Source organism: Hoplias malabaricus, unplaced genomic scaffold (genome assembly GCF_029633855.1).
Source record: "Hoplias malabaricus isolate fHopMal1 unplaced genomic scaffold, fHopMal1.hap1 scaffold_118, whole genome shotgun sequence".
NCBI lineage: Eukaryota > Metazoa > Chordata > Actinopteri > Characiformes > Erythrinidae > Hoplias > Hoplias malabaricus.
Window position 1 is genome coordinate 34,171 of NW_027101110.1, and position 26,405 is coordinate 60,575.

Consider the following 26,405-nt stretch of genomic DNA (forward strand, 5'->3'; position numbering starts at 1 on the left):
TTCGATTCCCGCTCAGGGAAGCGTGCGCTTTCTTGCACACCAAGTCCACTACAAGACTCTGGAAGCCCCCCACCCACATGCTGTGTAGGTTAAAGGAATGTAAAGCGTCCTCCTTCTGCTACTTCCTTTTTTGCCAAACTTCTAAACGACACGTTGCTGCCTCATTCACCACCTCCACACACCCACACCAGCGTGGCTTTATGCTTTCAAGTCTGCAAGTCTTTTAGGGAGGCAAGATAATGTTTGAGAAATTTGAATGGAACAGTGTAAATGATCCGTCACTGCCTTCAGCAGATTGCACTCTGGCATGCCAGCGCATCTGGAGGCAGGCACCTGGCCATGATATCCGGCAGTGGCGCGAGGGAAAAGAAAAGTCTTCTTCGAGCCGGATTTGAACCCGCGACCTAAGGATTGCCTTATTAACAACTACAGTCCTCCGCTCTACCAACTGAGCTATCAAAGGCGCTAGCCTAAAGAGTTGGACTGAAAACTGACAAGTGCATTTAGGACAGACTCGGATGCTCTCCTATGATTGTAGAACGAGTACATCTGGCAAAAGCCTAGCCCTAGCCCCTGAACTTAATCCTATCTCCTTCCTTTCAGACGTGGCTGAAAACGGTGTCCCTGGTGGTCTAGTGGCTAGGATTCGGCGCTCTCACCGCCGCGGCCCGGGTTCGATTCCCGCTCAGGGAAGCGTGTGCTTTCTTGCACACCAAGTCCACTACAAGACTCTGGAAGCCCCCCACCCACATGCTGTGTAGGTTAAAGGAATGTAAAGCGTCCTCCTTCTGCTACTTCCTTTTTTGGAAAACTTCGAAACGACACGTTGCTGCCTCATTCACCACCTCCACACACCCACACCAGCGTGGCTTTATGCTTTCAAGTCTGCAAGTCTTTTAGGGAGGCAAGATAATGTTTAAGAAATTTGAATGGAACAGTGTAAATGATCCGTCACTGCCTTCAGCATATTGCACTCTGGCATGCCAGCGCATCTGCAGGCAGGCACCTGGCCATGATATCCGGCAGTGGCGCGAGGGAAAAGAAAAGTCTTCTTCGAGCCAGATTTGAACCCGCGACCTAAGGATTGCCTTATTAACAACTACAGTCCTCCGCTCTACCAACTGAGCTATCAAAGGTGCTAGCCTAAAGAGTTGGACTGAAAACTGACAAGTGCATTTAGGACAGACTCGGATGCTCTCCTATGATTGTAGAACGAGTACATCTGGCAAAAGCCTAGCCCTAGCCCCTGAACTTAATCCTATCTCCTTCCTTTCAGACGTGGCTGAAAACGGTGTCCCTGGTGGTCTAGTGGCTAGGACTCGGCGCTCTCACCGCCGCGGCCCGGGTTCGATTCCCGGTCAGGGAAGCGTGTGCTTTCTTGCACACCAAGTCCACTACAAGACTCTGGAAGCCCCCCACCCACATGCTGTGTAGGTTAAAGGAATGTAAAGCGTCCTCCTTCTGCTACTTCCTTTTTTGCCAAACTTCTAAACGACACGTTGCTGCCTCATTCACCACCTCCACACACCCACACCAGCGTGGCTTTATGCTTTCAAGTCTGCAAGTCTTTTAGGGAGGCAAGATAATGTTTGAGAAATTTGAATGGAACAGTGTAAATGATCCGTCACTGCCTTCAGCAGATTGCACTCTGGCATGCCAGCGCATCTGCAGGCAGGCACCTGGCCATGATATCCGGCAGTGGCGCGAGGGAAAAGAAAAGTCTTCTTCGAGCCGGATTTGAACCCGCGAGCTAAGGATCGCCTTAATAACAACGACAGTGCTCTGCTCTACCAACCGAGCTATCAAAGGTGCTAGCCTAAAGAGTTGGACTGAAAACTGACAAGTGCATTTAGGACAGACTCGGATGCTCTCCTATGATTGTAGAACGAGTACATCTGGCAAAAGCCTAGCCCTAGCCCCTGAACTTTATCCTATCTCCTTCCTTTCAGACGTGGCTGAAAACGGTGTCCCTGGTGGTCTAGTGGCTAGGATTCGGCGCTCTCACCGCCGCGGCCCGGGTTCGATTCCCGCTCAGGGAAGCGTGCGCTTTCTTGCACACCAAGTCCACTACAAGACTCTGGAAGCCCCCCACCCACATGCTGTGTAGGTTAAAGGAATGTAAAGCGTCCTCCTTCTGCTACTTCCTTTTTTGCCAAACTTCTAAACGACACGTTGCTGCCTCATTCACCACCTCCACACACCCACACCAGCGTGGCTTTATGCTTTCAAGTCTGCAAGTCTTTTAGGGAGGCAAGATAATGTTTGAGAAATTTGAATGGAACAGTGTAAATGATCCGTCACTGCCTTCAGCAGATTGCACTCTGGCATGCCAGCGCATCTGCAGGCAGGCACCTGGCCATGATATCCGGCAGTGGCGCGAGGGAAAAGAAAAGTCTTCTTCGAGCCGGATTTGAACCCGCGAGCTAAGGATCGCCTTAATAACAACGACAGTGCTCTGCTCTACCAACCGAGCTATCAAAGGTGCTAGCCTAAAGAGTTGGACTGAAAACTGACAAGTGCATTTAGGACAGACTCGGATGCTCTCCTATGATTGTAGAACGAGTACATCTGGCAAAAGCCTAGCCCTAGCCCCTGAACTTTATCCTATCTCCTTCCTTTCAGACGTGGCTGAAAGCGGTGTCCCTGGTGGTCTAGTGGCTAGGATTCGGCGCTCTCACTGCCGCGGCCCGGGTTCGATTCCCGCTCAGGGAAGCGTGCGCTTTCTTGCACACCAAGTCCACTACAAGACTCTGGAAGCCCCCCACCCACATGCTGTGTAGGTTAAAGGAATGTAAAGCGTCCTCCTTCTGCTACTTCCTTTTTTGCCAAACTTCTAAACGACACGTTGCTGCCTCATTCACCACCTCCACACACCCACACCAGCGTGGCTTTATGCTTTCAAGTCTGCAAGTCTTTTAGGGAGGCAAGATAATGTTTGAGAAATTTGAATGGAACAGTGTAAATGATCCGTCACTGCCTTCAGCAGATTGCACTCTGGCATGCCAGCGCATCTGCAGGCAGGCACCTGGCCATGATATCCGGCAGTGGCGCGAGGGAAAAGAAAAGTCTTCTTCGAGCCGGATTTGAACCCGCGACCTAAGGATTGCCTTATTAACAACTACAGTCCTCCGCTCTACCAACTGAGCTATCAAAGGCGCTAGCCTAAAGAGTTGGACTGAAAACTGACAAGTGCATTTAGGACAGACTCGGATGCTCTCCTATGATTGTAGAACGAGTACATCTGGCAAAAGCCTAGCCCTAGCCCCTGAACTTAATCCTATCTCCTTCCTTTCAGACGTGGCTGAAAATGGTGTCCCTGGTGGTCTAGTGGCTAGGATTCGGCGCTCTCACTGCCGCGGCCCGGGTTCGATTCCCGCTCAGGGAAGCGTGTGCTTTCTTGCACACCAAGTCCACTACAAGACTCTGGAAGCCCCCCACCCACATGCTGTGTAGGTTAAAGGAATGTAAAGCGTCCTCCTTCTGCTACTTCCTTTTTTGGAAAACTTCGAAACGACACGTTGCTGCCTCATTCACCACCTCCACACACCCACACCAGCGTGGCTTTATGCTTTCAAGTCTGCAAGTCTTTTAGGGAGGCAAGATAATGTTTAAGAAATTTGAATGGAACAGTGTAAATGATCCGTCACTGCCTTCAGCATATTGCACTCTGGCATGCCAGCGCATCTGCAGGCAGGCACCTGGCCATGATATCCCGCAGTGGCGCGAGGGAAAAGAAAAGTCTTCTTCGAGCCAGATTTGAACCCGCGACCTAAGGATTGCCTTATTAACAACTACAGTCCTCCGCTCTACCAACTGAGCTATCAAAAGTGCTAGCCTAAAGAGTTGGACTGAAAACTGACAAGTGCATTTAGGACAGACTCGGATGCTCTCCTATGATTGTAGAACGAGTACATCTGGCAAAAGCCTAGCCCTAGCCCCTGAACTTAATCCTATCTCCTTCCTTTCAGACGTGGCTGAAAATGGTGTCCCTGGTGGTCTAGTGGCTAGGACTCGGCGCTCTCACCGCCGCGGCCCGGGTTCGATTCCCGCTCAGGGAAGCGTGTGCTTTCTTGCACACCAAGTCCACTACAAGACTCTGGAAGCCCCCCACCCACATGCTGTGTAGGTTAAAGGAATGTAAAGCGTCCTCCTTCTGCTACTTCCTTTTTTGCCAAACTTCTAAACGACACGTTGCTGCCTCATTCACCACCTCCACACACCCACACCAGCCTGGCTTTATGCTTTCAAGTCTGCAAGTCTTTTAGGGAGGCAAGATAATGTTTGAGAAATTTGAATGGAACAGTGTAAATGATCCGTCACTGCCTTCAGCAGATTGCACTCTGGCATGCCAGCGCATCTGCAGGCAGGCACCTGGCCATGATATCCGGCAGTGGCGCGAGGGAAAAGAAAAGTCTTCTTCGAGCCGGATTTGAACCCGCGAGCTAAGGATCGCCTTAATAACAACGACAGTGCTCTGCTCTACCAACCGAGCTATCAAAGGTGCTAGCCTAAAGAGTTGGACTGAAAACTGACAAGTGCATTTAGGACAGACTCGGATGCTCTCCTATGATTGTAGAACGAGTACATCTGGCAAAAGCCTAGCCCTAGCCCCTGAACTTAATCCTATCTCCTTCCTTTCAGACGTGGCTGAAAACGGTGTCCCTGGTGGTCTAGTGGCTAGGATTCGGCGCTCTCACCGCCGCGGCCCGGGTTCGATTCCCGCTCAGGGAAGCGTCTGCTTTCTTGCACACCAAGTCCACTACAAGACTCTGGAAGCCCCCCACCCACATGCTGTGTAGGTTAAAGGAATGTAAAGCGTCCTCCTTCTGCTACTTCCTTTTTTGCCAAACTTCTAAACGACACGTTGCTGCCTCATTCACCACCTCCACACACCCACACCAGCGTGGCTTTATGCTTTCAAGTCTGCAAGTCTTTTAGGGAGGCAAGATAATGTTTGAGAAATTTGAATGGAACAGTGTAAATGATCCGTCACTGCCTTCAGCAGATTGCACTCTGGCATGCCAGCGCATCTGCAGGCAGGCACCTGGCCATGATATCCGGCAGTGGCGCGAGGGAAAAGAAAAGTCTTCTTCGAGCCGGATTTGAACCCGCGACCTAAGGATTGCCTTATTAACAACTACAGTCCTCCGCTCTACCAACTGAGCTATCAAAGGCGCTAGCCTAAAGAGTTGGACTGAAAACTGACAAGTGCATTTAGGACAGACTCAGATGCTCTCCTATGATTGTAGAACGAGTACATCTGGCAAAAGCCTAGCCCTAGCCCCTGAACTTAATCCTATCTCCTTCCTTTCAGACGTGGCTGAAAACGGTGTCCCTGGTGGTCTAGTGGCTAGGATTCGGCGCTCTCACCGCCGTGGCCCGGGTTCGATTCCCGCTCAGGGAAGCGTGTGCTTTCTTGCACACCAAGTCCACTACAAGACTCTGGAAGCCCCCCACCCACATGCTGTGTAGGTTAAAGGAATGTAAAGCGTCCTCCTTCTGCTACTTCCTTTTTTGCCAAACTTCTAAACGACACGTTGCTGCCTCATTCACCACCTCCACACACCCACACCAGCGTGGCTTTATGCTTTCAAGTCTGCAAGTCTTTTAGGGAGGCAAGATAATGTTTGAGAAATTTGAATGGAACAGTGTAAATGATCCGTCACTGCCTTCAGCAGATTGCACTCTGGCATGCCAGCGCATCTGCAGGCAGGCACCTGGCCATGATATCCGGCAGTGGCGCGAGGGAAAAGAAAAGTCTTCTTCGAGCCGGATTTGAACCCGCGACCTAAGGATTGCCTTATTAACAACTACAGTCCTCCGCTCTACCAACTGAGCTATCAAAGGCGCTAGCCTAAAGAGTTGGACTGAAAACTGACAAGTGCATTTAGGACAGACTCGGATGCTCTCCTATGATTGTAGAACGAGTACATCTGGCAAAAGCCTAGCCCTAGCCCCTGAACTTAATCCTATCTCCTTCCTTTCAGACGTGGCTGAAAACGGTGTCCCTGGTGGTCTAGTGGCTAGGATTCGGCGCTCTCACCGCCGTGGCCCGGGTTCGATTCCCGGTCAGGGAAGCGTGTGCTTTCTTGCACACCAAGTCCACTACAAGACTCTGGAAGTCCCCCACCCACATGCTGTGTAGGTTAAAGGAATGTAAAGCGTCCTCCTTCTGCTACTTCCTTTTTTGCCAAACTTCTAAACGACACGTTGCTGCCTCATTCACCACCTCCACACACCCACACCAGCGTGGCTTTATGCTTTCAAGTCTGCAAGTCTTTTAGGGAGGCAAGATAATGTTTGAGAAATTTGAATGGAACAGTGTAAATGATCCGTCACTGCCTTCAGCAGATTGCACTCTGGCATGCCAGCGCATCTGCAGGCAGGCACCTGGCCATGATATCCCGCAGTGGCGCGAGGGAAAAGAAAAGTCTTCTTCGAGCCTGATTTGAACCCGCGACCTAAGGATCGCCTTAATAACAACGACAGTGCTCTGCTCTACCAACCGAGCTATCAAAGGTGCTAGCCTAAAGAGTTGGACTGAAATCTGACAAGTGCATTTAGGACAGACTCGGATGCTCTCCTATGATTGTAGAACGAGTACATCTGGCAAAAGCCTAGCCCTAGCCCCTGAACTTAATCCTATCTCCTTCCTTTCAGACGTGACTGAAAACAGTGTCCCTGGTGGTCTAGTGGCTAGTATTCGGCGCTCTCACTGCCGCGGCCCGGGTTCGATTCCTGCTCAGGGAAGCGTGTGCTTTCTTGCACACCAAGTCCACTACAAGACTCTGGAAGCCCCCCACCCACATGCTGTGTAGGTTAAAGGAATGTAAAGCGTCCTCCTTCTGCTACTTCCTTTTTTGCCAAACTTCTAAACGACACGTTGCTGCCTCATTCACCACCTCCACACACCCACACCAGCGTGGCTTTATGCTTTCAAGTCTGCAAGTCTTTTAGGGAGGCAAGATAATGTTTGAGAAATTTGAATGGAACAGTGTAAATGATCCGTCACTGCCTTCAGCAGATTGCACTCTGGCATGCCAGCGCATCTGCAGGCAGGCACCTGGCCATGATATCCCGCAGTGGCGCGAGGGAAAAGAAAAGTCTTCTTCGAGCCGGATTTGAACCCACGACCTAAGGATCGCCTTATTAACAACTACAGTCCTCCGCTCTACCAACTGAGCTATCAAAGGTGCTAGCCTAAAGAGTTGGACTGAAAACTGACAAGTGCATTTAGGACAGACTCGGACGCTCTCCTATGATTGTAGAACGAGTACATCTGGCAAAAGCCTAGCCCTAGCCCCTGAACTTAATCCTATCTCCTTCCTTTTAGACGTGGCTGAAAACGGTGTCCCTGGTGGTCTAGTGGCTAGGATTCGGCGCTCTCACCGCCGTGGCCCGGGTTCGATTCCCGGTCAGGGAAGCGTGTGCTTTCTTGCACACCAAGTCCACTACAAGACTCTGGAAGTCCCCCACCCACATGCTGTGTAGGTTAAAGGAATGTAAAGCGTCCTCCTTCTGCTACTTCCTTTTTTGCCAAACTTCTAAACGACACGTTGCTGCCTCATTCACCACCTCCACACACCCACACCAGCGTGGCTTTATGCTTTCAAGTCTGCAAGTCTTTTAGGGAGGCAAGATAATGTTTGAGAAATTTGAATGGAACAGTGTAAATGATCCGTCACTGCCTTCAGCAGATTGCACTCTGGCATGCCAGCGCATCTGCAGGCAGGCACCTGGCCATGATATCCCGCAGTGGCGCGAGGGAAAAGAAAAGTCTTCTTCGAGCCGGATTTGAACCCGCGACCTAAGGATCGCCTTAATAACAACGACAGTGCTCTGCTCTACCAACCGAGCTATCAAAGGTGCTAGCCTAAAGAGTTGGACTGAAAACTGACAAGTGCATTTAGGACAGACTCGGATGCTCTCCTATGATTGTAGAACGAGTACATCTGGCAAAAGCCTAGCCCTAGCCCCTGAACTTAATCCTATCTCCTTCCTTTCAGACGTGGCTGAAAACGGTGTCCCTGGTGGTCTAGTGGCTAGGATTCGGCGCTCTCACCGCCGTGGCCCGGGTTCGATTCCCGCTCAGGGAAGCGTGTGCTTTCTTGCACACCAAGTCCACTACAAGACTCTGGAAGTCCCCCACCCACATGCTGTGTAGGTTAAAGGAATGTAAAGCGTCCTCCTTCTGCTACTTCCTTTTTTGCCAAACTTCTAAACGACACGTTGCTGCCTCATTCACCACCTCCACACACCCACACCAGCGTGGCTTTATGCTTTCAAGTCTGCAAGTCTTTTAGGGAGGCAAGATAATGTTTGAGAAATTTGAATGGAACAGTGTAAATGATCCGTCACTGCCTTCAGCAGATTGCACTCTGGCATGCCAGCGCATCTGCAGGCAGGCACCTGGCCATGATATCCGGCAGTGGCGCGAGGGAAAAGAAAAGTCTTCTTCGAGCCGGATTTGAACCCGCGACCTAAGGATTGCCTTATTAACAACTACAGTCCTCCGCTCTACCAACTGAGCTATCAAAGGCGCTAGCCTAAAGAGTTGGACTGAAAACTGACAAGTGCATTTAAGACAGACTCGGATGCTCTCCTATGATTGTAGAACGAGTACATCTGGCAAAAGCCTAGCCCTAGCCCCTGAACTTAATCCTATCTCCTTCCTTTCAGACGTGGCTGAAAATGGTGTCCCTGGTGGTCTAGTGGCTAGGATTCGGCGCTCTCACCGCCGCGGCCCGGGTTCGATTCCCGCTCAGGGAAGCGTGTGCTTTCTTGCACACCAAGTCCACTACAAGACTCTGGAAGCCCCCCACCCACATGCTGTGTAGGTTAAAGGAATGTAAAGCGTCCTCCTTCTGCTACTTCCTTTTTTGCCAAACTTCTAAACGACACGTTGCTGCCTCATTCACCACCTCCACACACCCACACCAGCGTGGCTTTATGCTTTCAAGTCTGCAAGTCTTTTAGGGAGGCAAGATAATGTTTGAGAAATTTGAATGGAACAGTGTAAATGATCCGTCACTGCCTTCAGCAGATTGCACTCTGGCATGCCAGCGCATCTGCAGGCAGGCACCTGGCCATGATATCCGGCAGTGGCGCGAGGGAAAAGAAAAGTCTTCTTCGAGCCGGATTTGAACCCGCGACCTAAGGATTGCCTTATTAACAACTACAGTCCTCCGCTCTACCAACTGAGCTATCAAAGGCGCTAGCCTAAAGAGTTGGACTGAAAACTGACAAGTGCATTTAGGACAGACTCGGATGCTCTCCTATGATTGTAGAACGAGTACATCTGGCAAAAGCCTAGCCCTAGCCCCTGAACTTAATCCTATCTCCTTCCTTTCAGACGTGGCTGAAAATGGTGTCCCTGGTGGTCTAGTGGCTAGGGTTCGGCGCTCTCACCGCCGCGGCCCGGGTTCGATTCCCGCTCAGGGAAGCGTGTGCTTTCTTGCACACCAAGTCCACTACAAGACTCTGGAAGCCCCCCACCCACATGCTGTGTAGGTTAAAGGAATGTAAAGCGTCCTCCTTCTGCTACTTCCTTTTTTGCCAAACTTCTAAACGACACGTTGCTGCCTCATTCACCACCTCCACACACCCACACCAGCGTGGCTTTATGCTTTCAAGTCTGCAAGTCTTTTAGGGAGGCAAGATAATGTTTGAGAAATTTGAATGGAACAGTGTAAATGATCCGTCACTGCCTTCAGCAGATTGCACTCTGGCATGCCAGCGCATCTGCAGGCAGGCACCTGGCCATGATATCCCGCAGTGGCGCGAGGGAAAAGAAAAGTCTTCTTCGAGCCGGATTTGAACCCGCGACCTAAGGATCGCCTTTTTAACAACTACAGTCCTCCGCTCTACCAACTGAGCTATCAAAGGTGCTAGCCTAAAGAGTTGGACTGAAAACTGACAAGTGCATTTAGGACAGACTCGGATGCTCTCCTATGATTGTAGAACGAGTACATCTGGCAAAAGCCTAGCCCTAGCCCCTGAACTTAATCCTATCTCCTTCCTTTCAGACGTGGCTGAAAACGGTGTCCCTGGTGGTCTAGTGGCTAGGATTCGGCGCTCTCACCGCCGTGGCCCGGGTTCGATTCCCGGTCAGGGAAGCGTGTGCTTTCTTGCACACCAAGTCCACTACAAGACTCTGGAAGTCCCCCACCCACATGCTGTGTAGGTTAAAGGAATGTAAAGCGTCCTCCTTCTGCTACTTCCTTTTTTGCCAAACTTCTAAACGACACGTTGCTGCCTCATTCACCACCTCCACACACCCACACCAGCGTGGCTTTATGCTTTCAAGTCTGCAAGTCTTTTAGGGAGGCAAGATAATGTTTGAGAAATTTGAATGGAACAGTGTAAATGATCCGTCACTGCCTTCAGCAGATTGCACTCTGGCATGCCAGCGCATCTGCAGGCAGGCACCTGGCCATGATATCCCGCAGTGGCGCGAGGGAAAAGAAAAGTCTTCTTCGAGCCGGATTTGAACCCGCGACCTAAGGATCGCCTTAATAACAACGACAGTGCTCTGCTCTACCAACCGAGCTATCAAAGGTGCTAGCCTAAAGAGTTGGACTGAAAACTGACAAGTGCATTTAGGACAGACTCGGATGCTCTCCTATGATTGTAGAACGAGTACATCTGGCAAAAGCCTAGCCCTAGCCCCTGAACTTAATCCTATCTCCTTCCTTTCAGACGTGGCTGAAAACGGTGTCCCTGGTGGTCTAGTGGCTAGGATTCGGCGCTCTCACCGCCGTGGCCCGGGTTCGATTCCCGCTCAGGGAAGCGTGTGCTTTCTTGCACACCAAGTCCACTACAAGACTCTGGAAGTCCCCCACCCACATGCTGTGTAGGTTAAAGGAATGTAAAGCGTCCTCCTTCTGCTACTTCCTTTTTTGCCAAACTTCTAAACGACACGTTGCTGCCTCATTCACCACCTCCACACACCCACACCAGCGTGGCTTTATGCTTTCAAGTCTGCAAGTCTTTTAGGGAGGCAAGATAATGTTTGAGAAATTTGAATGGAACAGTGTAAATGATCCGTCACTGCCTTCAGCAGATTGCACTCTGGCATGCCAGCGCATCTGCAGGCAGGCACCTGGCCATGATATCCGGCAGTGGCGCGAGGGAAAAGAAAAGTCTTCTTCGAGCCGGATTTGAACCCGCGACCTAAGGATTGCCTTATTAACAACTACAGTCCTCCGCTCTACCAACTGAGCTATCAAAGGCGCTAGCCTAAAGAGTTGGACTGAAAACTGACAAGTGCATTTAGGACAGACTCGGATGCTCTCCTATGATTGTAGAACGAGTACATCTGGCAAAAGCCTAGCCCTAGCCCCTGAACTTAATCCTATCTCCTTCCTTTCAGACGTGGCTGAAAATGGTGTCCCTGGTGGTCTAGTGGCTAGGATTCGGCGCTCTCACCGCCGCGGCCCGGGTTCGATTCCCGCTCAGGGAAGCGTGTGCTTTCTTGCACACCAAGTCCACTACAAGACTCTGGAAGCCCCCCACCCACATGCTGTGTAGGTTAAAGGAATGTAAAGCGTCCTCCTTCTGCTACTTCCTTTTTTGCCAAACTTCTAAACGACACGTTGCTGCCTCATTCACCACCTCCACACACCCACACCAGCGTGGCTTTATGCTTTCAAGTCTGCAAGTCTTTTAGGGAGGCAAGATAATGTTTGAGAAATTTGAATGGAACAGTGTAAATGATCCGTCACTGCCTTCAGCAGATTGCACTCTGGCATGCCAGCGCATCTGCAGGCAGGCACCTGGCCATGATATCCGGCAGTGGCGCGAGGGAAAAGAAAAGTCTTCTTCGAGCCGGATTTGAACCCGCGACCTAAGGATTGCCTTATTAACAACTACAGTCCTCCGCTCTACCAACTGAGCTATCAAAGGCACTAGCCTAAAGAGTTGGACTGAAAACTGACAAGTGCATTTAGGACAGACTCGGATGCTCTCCTATGATTGTAGAACGAGTACATCTGGCAAAAGCCTAGCCCTAGCCCCTGAACTTAATCCTATCTCCTTCCTTTCAGACGTGGCTGAAAATGGTGTCCCTGGTGGTCTAGTGGCTAGGGTTCGGCGCTCTCACCGCCGCGGCCCGGGTTCGATTCCCGCTCAGGGAAGCGTGTGCTTTCTTGCACACCAAGTCCACTACAAGACTCTGGAAGCCCCCCACCCACATGCTGTGTAGGTTAAAGGAATGTAAAGCGTCCTCCTTCTGCTACTTCCTTTTTTGCCAAACTTCTAAACGACACGTTGCTGCCTCATTCACCACCTCCACACACCCACACCAGCGTGGCTTTATGCTTTCAAGTCTGCAAGTCTTTTAGGGAGGCAAGATAATGTTTGAGAAATTTGAATGGAACAGTGTAAATGATCCGTCACTGCCTTCAGCAGATTGCACTCTGGCATGCCAGCGCATCTGCAGGCAGGCACCTGGCCATGATATCCCGCAGTGGCGCGAGGGAAAAGAAAAGTCTTCTTCGAGCCGGATTTGAACCCGCGACCTAAGGATCGCCTTTTTAACAACTACAGTCCTCCGCTCTACCAACTGAGCTATCAAAGGTGCTAGCCTAAAGAGTTGGACTGAAAACTGACAAGTGCATTTAGGACAGACTCGGATGCTCTCCTATGATTGTAGAACGAGTACATCTGGCAAAAGCCTAGCCCTAGCCCCTGAACTTAATCCTATCTCCTTCCTTTCAGACGTGGCTGAAAACGGTGTCCCTGGTGGTCTAGTGGCTAGGATTCGGCGCTCTCACCGCCGTGGCCCGGGTTCGATTCCCGGTCAGGGAAGCGTGTGCTTTCTTGCACACCAAGTCCACTACAAGACTCTGGAAGTCCCCCACCCACATGCTGTGTAGGTTAAAGGAATGTAAAGCGTCCTCCTTCTGCTACTTCCTTTTTTGCCAAACTTCTAAACGACACGTTGCTGCCTCATTCACCACCTCCACACACCCACACCAGCGTGGCTTTATGCTTTCAAGTCTGCAAGTCTTTTAGGGAGGCAAGATAATGTTTGAGAAATTTGAATGGAACAGTGTAAATGATCCGTCACTGCCTTCAGCAGATTGCACTCTGGCATGCCAGCGCATCTGCAGGCAGGCACCTGGCCATGATATCCCGCAGTGGCGCGAGGGAAAAGAAAAGTCTTCTTCGAGCCGGATTTGAACCCGCGACCTAAGGATCGCCTTATTAACAACTACAGTCCTCCGCTCTACCAACTGAGCTATCAAAGGTGCTAGCCTAAAGAGTTGGACTGAAAACTGACAAGTGCATTTAGGACAGACTCGGACGCTCTCCTATGATTGTAGAACGAGTACATCTGGCAAAAGCCTAGCCCTAGCCCCTGAACTTAATCCTATCTCCTTCCTTTTAGACGTGGCTGAAAACGGTGTCCCTGGTGGTCTAGTGGCTAGGATTCGGCGCTCTCACCGCCGTGGCCCGGGTTCGATTCCTGGTCAGGGAAGCGTGTGCTTTCTTGCACACCAAGTCCACTACAAGACTCTGGAAGTCCCCCACCCACATGCTGTGTAGGTTAAAGGAATGTAAAGCGTCCTCCTTCTGCTACTTCCTTTTTTGCCAAACTTCTAAACGACACGTTGCTGCCTCATTCACCACCTCCACACACCCACACCAGCGTGGCTTTATGCTTTCAAGTCTGCAAGTCTTTTAGGGAGGCAAGATAATGTTTGAGAAATTTGAATGGAACAGTGTAAATGATCCGTCACTGCCTTCAGCAGATTGCACTCTGGCATGCCAGCGCATCTGCAGGCAGGCACCTGGCCATGATATCCGGCAGTGGCGCGAGGGAAAAGAAAAGTCTTCTTCGAGCCGGATTTGAACCCGCGACCTAAGGATTGCCTTATTAACAAGTACAGTCCTCCGCTCTACCAACTGACCTATCAAAGGCGCTAGCCTAAAGAGTTGGACTGAAAACTGACAAGTGCATTTAGGACAGACTCGGATGCTCTCCTATGATTGTAGAACGAGTACATCTGGCAAAAGCCTAGCCCTAGCCCCTGAACTTAATCCTATCTCCTTCCTTTCAGACGTGGCTGAAAACGGTGTCCCTGGTGGTCTAGTGGCTAGGATTCGGCGCTCTCACCGCCGCGGCCCGGGTTCGATTCCCGCTCAGGGAAGCGTGTGCTTTCTTGCACACCAAGTCCACTACAAGACTCTGGAAGCCCCCCACCCACATGCTGTGTAGGTTAAAGGAATGTAAAGCGTCCTCCTTCTGCTACTTCCTTTTTTGCCAAACTTCTAAACGACACGTTGCTGCCTCATTCACCACCTCCACACACCCACACCAGCGTGGCTTTATGCTTTCAAGTCTGCAAGTCTTTTAGGGAGGCAAGATAATGTTTGAGAAATTTGAATGGAACAGTGTAAATGATCCGTCACTGCCTTCAGCAGATTGCACTCTGGCATGCCAGCGCATCTGCAGGCAGGCACCTGGCCATGATATCCCGCAGTGGCGCGAGGGAAAAGAAAAGTCTTCTTCGAGCCGGATTTGAACCCGCGACCTAAGGATCGCCTTATTAACAACTACAGTCCTCCGCTCTACCAACTGAGCTATCAAAGGCACTAGCCTAAAGAGTTGGACTGAAAACTGACAAGTGCATTTAGGACAGACTCGGATGCTCTCCTATGATTGTAGAACGAGTACATCTGGCAAAAGCCTAGCCCTAGCCCCTGAACTTAATCCTATCTCCTTCCTTTCAGACATGGGTGAAAACGGTGTCCCTGGTGGTCTAGTGGCTAGGATTCGGCGCTCTCACCGCCGTGGCCCGGGTTCGATTCCCGGTCAGGGAAGCGTGTGCTTTCTTGCACACCAAGTCCACTACAAGACTCTGGAAGTCCCCCACCCACATGCTGTGTAGGTTAAAGGAATGTAAAGCGTCCTCCTTCTGCTACTTCCTTTTTTGCCAAACTTCTAAACGACACGTTGCTGCCTCAATCACCACCTCCACACACCCACACCAGCGTGGCTTTATGCTTTCAAGTCTGCAAGTCTTTTAGGGAGGCAAGATAATGTTTGAGAAATTTGAATGGAACAGTGTAAATGATCCGTCACTGCCTTCAGCAGATTGCACTCTGGCATGCCAGCGCATCTGCAGGCAGGCACCTGGCCATGATATCCCGCAGTGGCGCGAGGGAAAAGAAAAGTCTTCTTCGAGCCTGATTTGAACCCGCGACCTAAGGATCGCCTTAATAACAACGACAGTGCTCTGCTCTACCAACCGAGCTATCAAAGGTGCTAGCCTAAAGAGTTGGACTGAAATCTGACAAGTGCATTTAGGACAGACTCGGATGCTCTCCTATGATTGTAGAACGAGTACATCTGGCAAAAGCCTAGCCCTAGCCCCTGAACTTAATCCTATCTCCTTCCTTTCAGACGTGGCTGAAAACGGTGTCCCTGGTGGTCTAGTGGCTAGGATTCGGCGCCCTCTCCGCCGTGGCCTGGGTTCGATTTTGGTCAGGGAAGCGTGTGCTTTCTTGCACACCAAGTCCACTACAAGACTCTGGAAGCCCCCCACCCACATGCTGTGTAGGTTAAAGGAATGTAAAGCGTCCTCCTTCTGCTACTTCCTTTTTTGCCAAACTTCTAAACGACACGTTGCTGCCTCATTCACCACCTCCACACACCCACACCAGCGTGGCTTTATGCTTTCAAGTCTGCAAGTCTTTTAGGGAGGCAAGATAATGTTTGAGAAATTTGAATGGAACAGTGTAAATGATCCGTCACTGCCTTCAGCATATTGCACTCTGGCATGCCAGCGCATCTGCAGGCAGGCACCTGGCCATGATATCCCGCAGTGGCGCGAGGGAAAAGAAAAGTCTTCTTCGAGCCTGATTTGAACCCGCGACCTAAGGATCGCCTTAATAACAACGACAGTGCTCTGCTCTACCAACCGAGCTATCAAAGGTGCTAGCCTAAAGAGTTGGACTGAAATCTGACAAGTGCATTTAGGACAGACTCGGATGCTCTCCTATGATTGTAGAACGAGTACATCTGGCAAAAGCCTAGCCCTAGCCCCTGAACTTAATCCTATCTCCTTCCTTTCAGACGTGGCTGAAAACGGTGTCCCTGGTGGTCTAGTGGCTAGGATTCGGCGCCCTCTCCGCCGCGGCCTGGGTTCGATTTTGGTCAGGGAAGCGTGTGCTTTCTTGCACACCAAGTCCACTACAAGACTCTGGAAGCCCCCCACCCACATGCTGTGTAGGTTAAAGGAATGTAAAGCGTCCTCCTTCTGCTACTTCCTTTTTTGCCAAACTTCTAAACGACACGTTGCTGCCTCATTCACCACCTCCACACACCCACACCAGCGTGGCTTTATGCTTTCAAGTCTGCAAGTCTTTTAGGGAGGCAAGATAATGTTTGAGAAATTTGAATGGAACAGTGTAAATGATCCGTCACTGCCTTCAGCATATTGCACTCTGGCATGCCAGCGCATCTGCAGGCAGGCACCTGGCCATGATATCCGGCAGTGGCGCGAGGGAAAAGAGAAGTCTTCTTCAAGCCGGATTTGAACCCGCGACCTAAGGATTACCTTATTAACAACTACAGTCCTCCGCTCTACCAACTGAGCTATCAAAGGCGCTAGCCAACAGAGTTGGACTGAAAACTGACAAGTGCATTTAGGACAGACTCGGATGCTCTCCTATGATTGTAGAACGAGTACATCTGGCAAAAGCCTAGCCCTAGCCCCTGAACTTAATCCTATCTCCTTCCTTTCAGACGTGGCTGAAAACGGTGTCCCTGGTGGTCTGGTGGCTAGGATTCGGCGCTCTCACCGCCGCGGCCTGGGTTCGATTCCCGGTCAGGGAAGCGTCTGCTTTCTTGCACACCAAGTCCACTACAAGACTCTGGAAGCCCCCCACCCACATGCTGTGTAGGTTAAAGGAATGTAAAGCGTCCTCCTTCTGCTACTTCCTTTTTTGCCAAACTTCTAAACGACACGTTGCTGCCTCATTCACCACCTCCACACACCCACACCAGCGTGGCTTTATGCTTTCAAGTCTGCAAGTCTTTTAGGGAGGCAAGATAATGTTTGAGAAATTTGAATGGAACAGTGTAAATGATCCGTCACTGCCTTCAGCATATTGCACTCTGGCATGCCAGCGCATCTGCAGGCAGGCACCTGGCCATGATATCCGGCAGTGGCGCGAGGGAAAAGAGAAGTCTTCTTCGAGCCGGATTTGAACCCGCGACCTAAGGATCGCCTTATTAACAACGACAGTGCTCTGCTCTACCAACTGAGCTATCAAAGGTGCTAGCCTAAAGAGTTGGACTGAAAACTGACAAGTGCATTTAGGACAGACTCGGATGCTCTCCTATGATTGTAGAACGAGTACATCTGGCAAAAGCCTAGCCCTAGCCCCTGAACTTAATCCTATCTCCTTCCTTTCAGACGTGGCTGAAAACGGTGTCCCTGGTGGTCTGGTGGCTAGGATTCGGCGCTCTCACCGCCGCGGCCTGGGTTCGATTCCCGGTCAGGGAAGCGTCTGCTTTCTTGCACACCAAGTCCACTACAAGACTCTGGAAGCCCCCCACCCACATGCTGTGTAGGTTAAAGGAATGTAAAGCGTCCTCCTTCTGCTACTTCCTTTTTTGCCAAACTTCTAAACGACACGTTGCTGCCTCATTCACCACCTCCACACACCCACACCAGCGTGGCTTTATGCTTTCAAGTCTGCAAGTCTTTTAGGGAGGCAAGATAATGTTTGAGAAATTTGAATGGAACAGTGTAAATGATCCGTCACTGCCTTCAGCAGATTGCACTCTGGCATGCCAGCGCATCTGCAGGCAGGCACCTGGCCATGATATCCGGCAGTGGCGCGAGGGAAAAGAAAAGTCTTCTTCGAGCCAGATTTGAACCTGCGACCTAAGGATTGCCTTATTAACAACTACAGTCCTCCGCTCTACCAACTGAGCTATCAAAGGCGCTAGCCTAAAGAGTTGGACTGAAAACTGACAAGTGCATTTAGGACAGACTCGGATGCTCTCCTATGATTGTAGAACGAGTACATCTGGCAAAAGCCTAGCCCTAGCCCCTGAACTTAATCCTATCTCCTTCCTTTCAGACGTGGCTGAAAACGGTGTCCCTGGTGGTCTAGTGGCTAGGATTCGGAGCTCTCACCGCCGCGGCCCGGGTTCGATTCCCGGTCAGGGAAGCGTCTGCTTTCTTGCACACCAAGTCCACTACAAGACTCTGGAAGCCCCCCACCCACATGCTGTGTAGGTTAAAGGAATGTAAAGCGTCCTCCTTCTGCTACTTCCTTTTTTGCCAAACTTCTAAACGACACGTTGCTGCCTCATTCACCACCTCCACACACCCACACCAGCGTGGCTTTATGCTTTCAAGTCTGCAAGTCTTTTAGGGAGGCAAGATAATGTTTGAGAAATTTGAATGGAACAGTGTAAATGATCCGTCACTGCCTTCAGCAGATTGCACTCTGGCATGCCAGCGCATCTGCAGGCAGGCACCTGGCCATGATATCCCGCAGTGGCGCGAGGGAAAAGAAAAGTCTTCTTCGAGCCGGATTTGAACCCGCGACCTAAGGATCGCCTTATTAACAACTACAGTCCTCTGCTCTACCAACTGAGCTATCAAAGGTGCTAGCCTAAAGAGTTGGACTGAAAACTGACAAGTGCATTTAGGACAGACTCGGATGCTCTCCTATGATTGTAGAACGAGTACATCTGGCAAAAGCCTAGCCCTAGCCCCTGAACTTAATCCTATCTCCTTCCTTTCAGACATGGCTGAAAACGGTGTCCCTGGTGGTCTAGTGGCTAGGATTCGGCGCTCTCACCGCCGCGGCCCGGGTTCGATTCCCGGTCAGGGAAGTGTCTGCTTTCTTGCACACCAAGTCCACTACAAGACTCTGGAAGCCCCCCACCCACATGCTGTGTAGGTTAAAGGAATGTAAAGCGTCCTCCTTCTGCTACTTCCTTTTTTGCCAAACTTCTAAACGACACGTTGCTGCCTCATTCACCACCTCCACACACCCACACCAGCGTGGCTTTATGCTTTCAAGTCTGCAAGTCTTTTAGGGAGGCAAGATAATGTTTGAGAAATTTGAATGGAACAGTGTAAATGATCCGTCACTGCCTTCAGCAGATTGCACTCTGGCATGCCAGCGCATCTGCAGGCAGGCACCTGGCCATGATATCCGGCAGTGGCGCGAGGGAAAAGAAAAGTCTTCTTCGAGCCGGATTTGAACCCGCGACCTAAGGATTGCCTTATTAACAACTACAGTCCTCCGCTCTACCAACTGAGCTATCAAAGGCGCTAGCCTAAAGAGTTGGACTGAAAACTGACAAGTGCATTTAGGACAGACTCGGATGCTCTCCTATGATTGTAGAACGAGTACATCTGGCAAAAGCCTAGCCCTAGCCCCTGAACTTAATCCTATCTCCTTCCTTTCAGACGTGGCTGAAAACCGTGTCCCTGGTGGTCTAGTGGCTAGGATTCGGAGCTCTCACCGCCGCGGCCCGGGTTCGATTCCCGGTCAGGGAAGCGTCTGCTTTCTTGCACACCAAGTCCACTACAAGACTCTGGAAGCCCCCCACCCACATGCTGTGTAGGTTAAAGGAATGTAAAGCGTCCTCCTTCTGCTACTTCCTTTTTTGCCAAACTTCTAAACGACACGTTGCTGCCTCATTCACCACCTCCACACACCCACACCAGCGTGGCTTTATGCTTTCAAGTCTGCAAGTCTTTTAGGGAGGCAAGATAATGTTTGAGAAATTTGAATGGAACAGTGTAAATGATCCGTCACTGCCTTCAGCAGATTGCACTCTGGCATGCCAGCGCATCTGCAGGCAGGCACCTGGCCATGATATCCCGCAGTGGCGCGAGGGAAAAGAAAAGTCTTCTTCGAGCCGGATTTGAACCCGCGACCTAAGGATCGCCTTATTAACAACTCCAGTCCTCTGCTCTACCAACTGAGCTATCAAAGGTGCTAGCCTAAAGAGTTGGACTGAAAATTGACAAGTGCATTTAGGACAGACTCGGATGCTCTCCTATGATTGTAGAACGAGTACATCTGGCAAAAGCCTAGCCCTAGCCCCTGAACTTAATCCTATCTCCTTCCTTTCAGACATGGCTGAAAATGGTGTCCCTGGTGGTCTAGTGGCTAGGATTAGGCGCTCTCACCGCCGCGGCCCGGGTTCGATTCCCGCTCAGGGAAGCGTGTGCTTGCTTGCACACCAAGTCCACTACAAGACTCTGGAAGTCCCCCACCCACATGCTGTGTAGGTTAAAGGAATGTAAAGCGTCCTCCTTCTGCTACTTCCTTTTTTGCCAAACTTCTAAACGACACGTTGCTGCCTCATTCACCACCTCCACACACCCACACCAGCGTGGCTTTATGCTTTCAAGTCTGCAAGTCTTTTAGGGAGGCAAGATAATGTTTGAGAAATTTGAATGGAACAGTGTAAATGATCCGTCACTGCCTTCAGCAGATTGCACTCTGGCATGCCAGCGCATCTGCAGGCAGGCACCTGGCCATGATATCCTGCAGTGGCGCGAGGGAAAAGAAAAGTCTTCTTCGAGCCGGATTTGAACCCGCGACCTAAGGATTGCCTTATTAACAACTACAGTCCTCCGCTCTACCAACTGAGCTATCAAAGGCGCTAGCCTAAAGAGTTGGACTGAAAACTGACAAGTGCATTTAGGACAGACTCGGATGCTCTCCTATGATTGTAGAACGAGTACATCTGGCAAAAGCCTAGCCCTAGCCCCTGAACTTAATCCTATCTCCTTCCTTTCAGACATGGCTGAAAACGGTGTCCCTGGTGGTCTAGTGGCTAGGATTCGGCGCTCTCACCGCCGCGGCCCGGGTTCGATTCCCGCTCAGGGAAGCGTGTGCTTGCTTGCACACCAAGTCCACTACAAGACTCTGGAAGTCCCCCACCCACATGCTGTGTAGGTTAAAGGAATGTAAAGCGTCCTCCTTCTGCTACTTCCTTTTTTGCCAAACTTCTAAACGACACGTTGCTGCCTCATTCACCACCTCCACACACCCACACCAGCGTGGCTTTATGCTTTCAAGTCTGCAAGTCTTTTAGGGAGGCAAGATAATGTTTGAGAAATTTGAATGGAACAGTGTAAATGATCCGTCACTGCCTTCAGCAGATTGCACTCTGGCATGCCAGCGCATCTGCAGGCAGGCACCTGGCCATGATATCCTGCAGTGGCGCGAGGGAAAAGAAAAGTCTTCTTCGAGCCGGATTTGAACCCGCGACCTAAGGATTGCCTTATTAACAACTACAGTCCTCCGCTCTACCAACTGAGCTATCAAAGGCGCTAGCCTAAAGAGTTGGACTGAAAACTGACAAGTGCATTTAGGACAGACTCGGATGCTCTCCTATGATTGTAGAACGAGTACATCTGGCAAAAGCCTAGCCCTAGCCCCTGAACTTAATCCTATCTCCTTCCTTTCAGACATGGCTGAAAACGGTGTCCCTGGTGGTCTAGTGGCTAGGATTCGGCGCTCTCACCGCCGTGGCCCGGGTTCGATTCCCGGTCAGGGAAGCGTGTGCTTTCTTGCACACCAAGTCCACTACAAGACTCTGGAAGTCCCCCACCCACATGCTGTGTAGGTTAAAGGAATGTAAAGCGTCCTCCTTCTGCTACTTCCTTTTTTGCCAAACTTCTAAACGACACGTTGCTGCCTCATTCACCACCTCCACACACCCACACCAGCGTGGCTTTATGCTTTCAAGTCTGCAAGTCTTTTAGGGAGGCAAGATAATGTTTGAGAAATTTGAATGGAACAGTGTAAATGATCCGTCACTGCCTTCAGCAGATTGCACTCTGGCATGCCAGCGCATCTGCAGGCAGGCACCTGGCCATGATATCCCGCAGTGGCGCGAGGGAAAAGAAAAGTCTTCTTCGAGCCTGATTTGAACCCGCGACCTAAGGATCGCCTTAATAACAACGACAGTGCTCTGCTCTACCAACCGAGCTATCAAAGGTGCTAGCCTAAAGAGTTGGACTGAAATCTGACAAGTGCATTTAGGACAGACTCGGATGCTCTCCTATGATTGTAGAACGAGTACATCTGGCAAAAGCCTAGCCCTAGCCCCTGAACTTAATCCTATCTCCTTCCTTTCAGACGTGGCTGAAAACAGTGTCCCTGGTGGTCTAGTGGCTAGGATTCGGCGCTCTCACCGCCGCGGCCCGGGTTCGATTCCTGCTCAGGGAAGCGTGTGCTTTCTTGCACACCAAGTCCACTACAAGACTCTGGAAGCCCCCCACCCACATGCTGTGTAGGTTAAAGGAATGTAAAGCGTCCTCCTTCTGCTACTTCCTTTTTTGCCAAACTTCTAAACGACACGTTGCTGCCTCATTCACCACCTCCACACACCCACACCAGCGTGGCTTTATGCTTTCAAGTCTGCAAGTCTTTTAGGGAGGCAAGATAATGTTTGAGAAATTTGAATGGAACAGTGTAAATGATCCGTCACTGCCTTCAGCAGATTGCACTCTGGCATGCCAGCGCATCTGCAGGCAGGCACCTGGCCATGATATCCCGCAGTGGCGCGAGGGAAAAGAAAAGTCTTCTTCGAGCCGGATTTGAACCCGCGACCTAAGGATCGCCTTATTAACAACTACAGTCCTCCGCTCTACCAACTGAGCTATCAAAGGTGCTAGCCTAAAGAGTTGGACTGAAAACTGACAAGTGCATTTAGGACAGACTCGGACGCTCTCCTATGATTGTAGAACGAGTACATCTGGCAAAAGCCTAGCCCTAGCCCCTGAACTTAATCCTATCTCCTTCCTTTTAGACGTGGCTGAAAACGGTGTCCCTGGTGGTCTAGTGGCTAGGATTCGGCGCTCTCACCGCCGTGGCCCGGGTTCGATTCCTGGTCAGGGAAGCGTGTGCTTTCTTGCACACCAAGTCCACTACAAGACTCTGGAAGTCCCCCACCCACATGCTGTGTAGGTTAAAGGAATGTAAAGCGTCCTCCTTCTGCTACTTCCTTTTTTGCCAAACTTCTAAACGACACGTTGCTGCCTCATTCACCACCTCCACACACCCACACCAGCGTGGCTTTATGCTTTCAAGTCTGCAAGTCTTTTAGGGAGGCAAGATAATGTTTGAGAAATTTGAATGGAACAGTGTAAATGATCCGTCACTGCCTTCAGCAGATTGCACTCTGGCATGCCAGCGCATCTGCAGGCAGGCACCTGGCCATGATATCCGGCAGTGGCGCGAGGGAAAAGAAAAGTCTTCTTCGAGCCGGATTTGAACCCGCGACCTAAGGATTGCCTTATTAACAAGTACAGTCCTCCGCTCTACCAACTGACCTATCAAAGGCGCTAGCCTAAAGAGTTGGACTGAAAACTGACAAGTGCATTTAGGACAGACTCGGATGCTCTCCTATGATTGTAGAACGAGTACATCTGGCAAAAGCCTAGCCCTAGCCCCTGAACTTAATCCTATCTCCTTCCTTTCAGACGTGGCTGAAAACGGTGTCCCTGGTGGTCTAGTGGCTAGGATTCGGCGCTCTCACCGCCGCGGCCCGGGTTCGATTCCCGCTCAGGGAAGCGTGTGCTTTCTTGCACACCAAGTCCACTACAAGACTCTGGAAGCCCCCCACCCACATGCTGTGTAGGTTAAAGGAATGTAAAGCGTCCTCCTTCTGCTACTTCCTTTTTTGCCAAACTTCTAAACGACACGTTGCTGCCTCATTCACCACCTCCACACACCCACACCAGCGTGGCTTTATGCTTTCAAGTCTGCAAGTCTTTTAGGGAGGCAAGATAATGTTTGAGAAATTTGAATGGAACAGTGTAAATGATCCGTCACTGCCTTCAGCAGATTGCACTCTGGCATGCCAGCGCATCTGCAGGCAGGCACCTGGCCATGATATCCCGCAGTGGCGCGAGGGAAAAGAAAAGTCTTCTTCGAGCCGGATTTGAACCCGCGACCTAAGGATCGCCTTATTAACAACTACAGTCCTCCGCTCTACCAACTGAGCTATCAAAGGCACTAGCCTAAAGAGTTGGACTGAAAACTGACAAGTGCATTTAGGACAGACTTGGATGCTCTCCTATGATTGTAGAACGAGTACATCTGGCAAAAGCCTAGCCCTAGCCCCTGAACTTAATCCTATCTCCTTCCTTTCAGACATGGCTGAAAACGGTGTCCCTGGTGGTCTAGTGGCTAGGATTCGGCGCTCTCACCGCCGTGGCCCGGGTTCGATTCCCGGTCAGGGAAGCGTGTGCTTTCTTGCACACCAAGTCCACTACAAGACTCTGGAAGTCCCCCACCCACATGCTGTGTAGGTTAAAGGAATGTAAAGCGTCCTCCTTCTGCTACTTCCTTTTTTGCCAAACTTCTAAACGACACGTTGCTGCCTCAATCACCACCTCCACACACCCACACCAGCGTGGCTTTATGCTTTCAAGTCTGCAAGTCTTTTAGGGAGGCAAGATAATGTTTGAGAAATTTGAATGGAACAGTGTAAATGATCCGTCACTGCCTTCAGCAGATTGCACTCTGGCATGCCAGCGCATCTGCAGGCAGGCACCTGGCCATGATATCCCGCAGTGGCGCGAGGGAAAAGAAAAGTCTTCTTCGAGCCTGATTTGAACCCGCGACCTAAGGATCGCCTTAATAACAACGACAGTGCTCTGCTCTACCAACCGAGCTATCAAAGGTGCTAGCCTAAAGAGTTGGACTGAAATCTGACAAGTGCATTTAGGACAGACTCGGATGCTCTCCTATGATTGTAGAACGAGTACATCTGGCAAAAGCCTAGCCCTAGCCCCTGAACTTAATCCTATCTCCTTCCTTTCAGACGTGGCTGAAAACGGTGTCCCTGGTGGTCTAGTGGCTAGGATTCGGCGCCCTCTCCGCCGCGGCCTGGGTTCGATTTTGGTCAGGGAAGCGTGTGCTTTCTTGCACACCAAGTCCACTACAAGACTCTGGAAGCCCCCCACCCACATGCTGTGTAGGTTAAAGGAATGTAAAGCGTCCTCCTTCTGCTACTTCCTTTTTTGCCAAACTTCTAAACGACACGTTGCTGCCTCATTCACCACCTCCACACACCCACACCAGCGTGGCTTTATGCTTTCAAGTCTGCAAGTCTTTTAGGGAGGCAAGATAATGTTTGAGAAATTTGAATGGAACAGTGTAAATGATCCGTCACTGCCTTCAGCATATTGCACTCTGGCATGCCAGCGCATCTGCAGGCAGGCACCTGGCCATGATATCCGGCAGTGGCGCGAGGGAAAAGAGAAGTCTTCTTCAAGCCGGATTTGAACCCGCGACCTAAGGATTACCTTATTAACAACTACAGTCCTCCGCTCTACCAACTGAGCTATCAAAGGCGCTAGCCAACAGAGTTGGACTGAAAACTGACAAGTGCATTTAGGACAGACTCGGATGCTCTCCTATGATTGTAGAACGAGTACATCTGGCAAAAGCCTAGCCCTAGCCCCTGAACTTAATCCTATCTCCTTCCTTTCAGACGTGGCTGAAAACGGTGTCCCTGGTGGTCTGGTGGCTAGGATTCGGCGCTCTCACCGCCGCGGCCTGGGTTCGATTCCCGGTCAGGGAAGCGTCTGCTTTCTTGCACACCAAGTCCACTACAAGACTCTGGAAGCCCCCCACCCACATGCTGTGTAGGTTAAAGGAATGTAAAGCGTCCTCCTTCTGCTACTTCCTTTTTTGCCAAACTTCTAAACGACACGTTGCTGCCTCATTCACCACCTCCACACACCCACACCAGCGTGGCTTTATGCTTTCAAGTCTGCAAGTCTTTTAGGGAGGCAAGATAATGTTTGAGAAATTTGAATGGAACAGTGTAAATGATCCGTCACTGCCTTCAGCATATTGCACTCTGGCATGCCAGCGCATCTGCAGGCAGGCACCTGGCCATGATATCCGGCAGTGGCGCGAGGGAAAAGAGAAGTCTTCTTCGAGCCGGATTTGAACCCGCGACCTAAGGATCGCCTTATTAACAACGACAGTGCTCCGCTCTACCAACTGAGCTATCAAAGGTGCTAGCCTAAAGAGTTGGACTGAAAACTGACAAGTGCATTTAGGACAGACTCGGATGCTCTCCTATGATTGTAGAACGAGTACATCTGGCAAAAGCCTAGCCCTAGCCCCTGAACTTAATCCTATCTCCTTCCTTTCAGACGTGGCTGAAAACGGTGTCCCTGGTGGTCTGGTGGCTAGGATTCGGCGCTCTCACCGCCGCGGCCTGGGTTCGATTCCCGGTCAGGGAAGCGTCTGCTTTCTTGCACACCAAGTCCACTACAAGACTCTGGAAGCCCCCCACCCACATGCTGTGTAGGTTAAAGGAATGTAAAGCGTCCTCCTTCTGCTACTTCCTTTTTTGCCAAACTTCTAAACGACACGTTGCTGCC

General features: G+C 50.7%; 10 non-coding genes across 10 annotated transcripts; 9 read left to right on the top strand and 1 right to left on the bottom strand.

The window, feature by feature from the left end:
- Positions 1-1,294: 1,294 nt before the first annotated feature.
- trnae-cuc (transfer RNA glutamic acid (anticodon CUC)) lies at positions 1,295-1,366 on the top strand. Its single transcript has one exon. It is a non-coding gene; the product is annotated as a tRNA-Glu (tRNA).
- Positions 1,367-6,005: 4,639 nt separating this feature from the next.
- trnae-cuc (transfer RNA glutamic acid (anticodon CUC)) lies at positions 6,006-6,077 on the top strand. The gene has a single exon. It is a non-coding gene; the product is annotated as a tRNA-Glu (tRNA).
- A 1,274-nt stretch (positions 6,078-7,351) lies between these two features.
- On the top strand, positions 7,352-7,423 carry trnae-cuc (transfer RNA glutamic acid (anticodon CUC)). The gene has a single exon. It is a non-coding gene; the product is annotated as a tRNA-Glu (tRNA).
- A 2,620-nt stretch (positions 7,424-10,043) lies between these two features.
- Positions 10,044-10,115, top strand: trnae-cuc (transfer RNA glutamic acid (anticodon CUC)). The gene has a single exon. It is a non-coding gene; the product is annotated as a tRNA-Glu (tRNA).
- Positions 10,116-12,735: 2,620 nt separating this feature from the next.
- On the top strand, positions 12,736-12,807 carry trnae-cuc (transfer RNA glutamic acid (anticodon CUC)). Its single transcript has one exon. It is a non-coding gene; the product is annotated as a tRNA-Glu (tRNA).
- Positions 12,808-14,754: 1,947 nt separating this feature from the next.
- Positions 14,755-14,826, top strand: trnae-cuc (transfer RNA glutamic acid (anticodon CUC)). Its single transcript has one exon. It is a non-coding gene; the product is annotated as a tRNA-Glu (tRNA).
- A 3,964-nt stretch (positions 14,827-18,790) lies between these two features.
- Positions 18,791-18,862, top strand: trnae-cuc (transfer RNA glutamic acid (anticodon CUC)). The gene has a single exon. It is a non-coding gene; the product is annotated as a tRNA-Glu (tRNA).
- A 1,029-nt stretch (positions 18,863-19,891) lies between these two features.
- Positions 19,892-19,978, bottom strand: trnas-gga (transfer RNA serine (anticodon GGA)). Its single transcript is given in 2 exon segments — positions 19,892-19,927; positions 19,942-19,978. It is a non-coding gene; the product is annotated as a tRNA-Ser (tRNA).
- A 1,504-nt stretch (positions 19,979-21,482) lies between these two features.
- On the top strand, positions 21,483-21,554 carry trnae-cuc (transfer RNA glutamic acid (anticodon CUC)). The gene has a single exon. It is a non-coding gene; the product is annotated as a tRNA-Glu (tRNA).
- A 2,620-nt stretch (positions 21,555-24,174) lies between these two features.
- trnae-cuc (transfer RNA glutamic acid (anticodon CUC)) lies at positions 24,175-24,246 on the top strand. The gene has a single exon. It is a non-coding gene; the product is annotated as a tRNA-Glu (tRNA).
- Positions 24,247-26,405: the final 2,159 nt, after the last annotated feature.